Here is a 3,014-nt window from a genome sequence, read left to right as displayed (position 1 = left end):
AAATGGTGATCATTTGACAGAGGTGCGTTCCAATTAGCTTAGGGCACTTCACATTTCCCAGTCCGTTTGCACTTTATCAGTGATCTGTTCCTCGGTAGCTCTCGGATGCTCTCGCTGAATCCGGAGCTTCCTTGACTCGTTTTGCCATTCCCCGTTTAATCGAATTGATACCTGATAGGATGAGAAACGTGTTCCCTTGATCGGGGCTACTAAATCGGCGGTTTGATCTCGTGTGAGGCTGAAAGGAAGGAGGGTTTTTTGGAAATGTGGTTTCAGTAGCGCTTTGGATCGGCGCGCAACTCGCTTTGGAGTGTCACTTCATTTGATACCCATCTGTCAATGTAAGAGCCTCACGTCAAAGTTAGAGGAAAGATTTGGAACTCTTCTTAAATACGGGTTTCTTCGGCATTGCGAAATCTCATGTTCGAGGCTTGGGGGGAGGGGGGAGGGAGGGGGGGACAGTGTTATTATCATCGTCCACCATTAAGAGAAGCAAAAGTAATCTAAAGACCTAACGTAAGAACAAAAGTCTTACAAGCTTAAACAAACGCTCATTCACAGTATAAAAGAAAAAATGCAGGCGCAGAGAGGACAATTCAAGACTCATCGTTTTGAAATGGACACTTCTTATCCCATTATTGCCGTTATACCCACTGAGAGAAATAAGTATTTAGGAGATATTTTAGATGATGTGATGCTGTTGTGCCACATACCTGATTTTAGCCGTGGCTTCCTTAGGCAAACATTACACAGAAACAATGGTCAGACACAACTACAGTCAGTGAAGAAGGAGAGCAGGCACAACACGCGGTTCTACCCGCAAGACTACAACCCTTTGCGGCTGCCCCCTCCCTGGAAGTGTCCGAGGCCAGGTTGGATGAGGCTTGGAGCAACCTGGTCTAGTGGAAGGTGTTCTTGTCAACGGCAGGGGGGTCGGAACTCTCAGATCTTTAAGGTCCCTTCCGACTTGAACCATTCTGTGATGCTGAGAGGGGAGGTTTTGGGGCACCCTCTCCCCAGAGTGTCTCAGAGCGGGGTTGCTGGGGGTGTTCCCGCGGCGGGGCGGTGGGAGCGGCGGGCGCGGGGCCGGGCGGTGGTGCTGAAGGGACAGCTCCCCCGGCCGCGCCGCCCGGCCCCGCCCGGCGCCGCCACCGCGCGGGGACAGGGGCCCGGGGAGGGACAAGGAGAGGGGCGGACATTCCCAGTGACCCTGCCCTTCCCTGGCACCGGAGGGCTGGGAGAGGCTTGAGGACTCCTGCTCAAGTCGTGCTGTCTGGGCCTGTGCCAGGCTAGGTCCTTCTCCCTCGGATTTCAGCGTATTCTAATTAGCTGTAGGAAAAGGGATAATGATTTGGGGGTTGAGCCGAAGGCTGACCTCTGAGAAGTGGAGATCGTTAGCTGAAGGAGAGAAAGACAAAGTCCCCATCAGCTAGAGACTGTGCCTGTAGTGTTTGGCTGCGGTTCTCATTTCCCAGCTGAAGGGCAGCTCAAAGCTCAGCTCAGCTCAACTCAACTCCAGTTTATTCAGCTCCTGTTAAGGAGATTCCAATTACCTGTGCAGATGATTGTAGTCAAGACTCTCTCTTTCTCTCCCTCTCTCTCTTTTTCAAGGGATCAAATTATTCAAGGATTTAAAGATTGATAGTAAAGGAAATCCAGCATGAAAATGCAAGATTTTCTCTACCCTGATCTAAGTGTTGAACTACTACTGCACTGATACCTATCTCTGGCATATTCAGGGAAGATATCAAAGGCGAGAATATAAGTTTCAAATGTATATTAAAAATACATAATAAATATTTTGTCCAACTTCAAAAAAAGAGATAGGTGTTACCAGTAATCAAAACATCCTGTGCCTAAGTGCTGTACAGTCTCCCAGATAAATAAATCACACCTCTTTTCCAGCAATACATCAATAAGAATACATTAACTCCAGCGGTTTCCCTAATATTTTAAACATCTCGTGTCAGATGTTTTATTTTATTTTTTTGTCACTAATATATACATACATATATATATATGAAGTTGCTTTTGACTATTGTAGATGCAATAACAGGAAGCAAAGCGGACAAGAAAGGAGGGAAGGAGGGAGAGAGGGAGGGAGGGAGGGAAGGAAGGAAGGAAGGAAAAGGAAAGAAAGAAAGAAAGAAGAAAGAAAGAAAGAAAGAAGAAAGAAAGAAAGAAAGAAGAAAGAAAGAAAGAAAGAAGAAAGAAAGAAAGAAAGAAGAAAGAAAGAAAGAAAGAAGAAAGAAAGAAAGAAAGAAGAAAGAAAGAAAGAAAGAAGAAAGAAAGAAAGAAAGAAGAAAGAAAGAAAGAAAGAAGAAAGAAAGAAAGAAAGAAGAAAGAAAGAAAGAAAGAAGAAAGAAAGAAAGAAAGAAGAAAGAAAGAAAGAAAGAAGAAAGAAAGAAAGAAAGAAGAAAGAAAGAAAGAAAGAAGAAAGAAAGAAAGAAAGAAGAAAGAAAGAAAGAAAGAAGAAAGAAAGAAAGAAAGAAGAAAGAAAGAAAGAAAGAAGAAAGAAAGAAAGAAAGAAGAAAGAAAGAAAGAAAGAAGAAAGAAAGAAAGAAAGAAGAAAGAAAGAAAGAAAGAAGAAAGAAAGAAAGAAAGAAGAAAGAAAGAAAGAAAGAAGAAAGAAAGAAAGAAAGAAGAAAGAAAGAAAGAAAGAAGAAAGAAAGAAAGAAAGAAGAAAGAAAGAAAGAAAGAAGAAAGAAAGAAAGAAAGAAGAAAGAAAGAAAGAAAGAAGAAAGAAAGAAAGAAAGAAGAAAGAAAGAAAGAAAGAAGAAAGAAAGAAAGAAAGAAGAAAGAAAGAAAGAAAGAAGAAAGAAAGAAAGAAAGAAGAAAGAAAGAAAGAAAGAAGAAAGAAAGAAAGAAAGAAGAAAGAAAGAAAGAAAGAAGAAAGAAAGAAAGAAAGAAGAAAGAAAGAAAGAAAGAAGAAAGAAAGAAAGAAAGAAGAAAGAAAGAAAGAAAGAAGAAAGAAAGAAAGAAAGAAGAAAGAAAGAAAGAAAGAAGAAAGAAAG

At 41.5% G+C, this 3,014-nt stretch overlaps 1 protein-coding gene across 1 annotated transcript in view; it reads left to right on the top strand.

Moving 5' to 3' along the window:
• The window catches only part of TFAP2D (transcription factor AP-2 delta (activating enhancer binding protein 2 delta)), a 46,640-nt gene that overhangs the window by 5,266 nt on the left and 38,360 nt on the right, over nucleotides 1–3,014 (top strand). The window lies entirely within an intron of this gene.

Source organism: Chaetura pelagica, unplaced genomic scaffold (assembly GCF_000747805.2).
Source record: "Chaetura pelagica isolate M959 unplaced genomic scaffold, ChaPel_1.0 scaffold99, whole genome shotgun sequence".
In the NCBI taxonomy this organism is placed as follows: domain Eukaryota; kingdom Metazoa; phylum Chordata; class Aves; order Apodiformes; family Apodidae; genus Chaetura; species Chaetura pelagica.
This window is presented reverse-complemented; position numbering and strand designations above follow the sequence as displayed.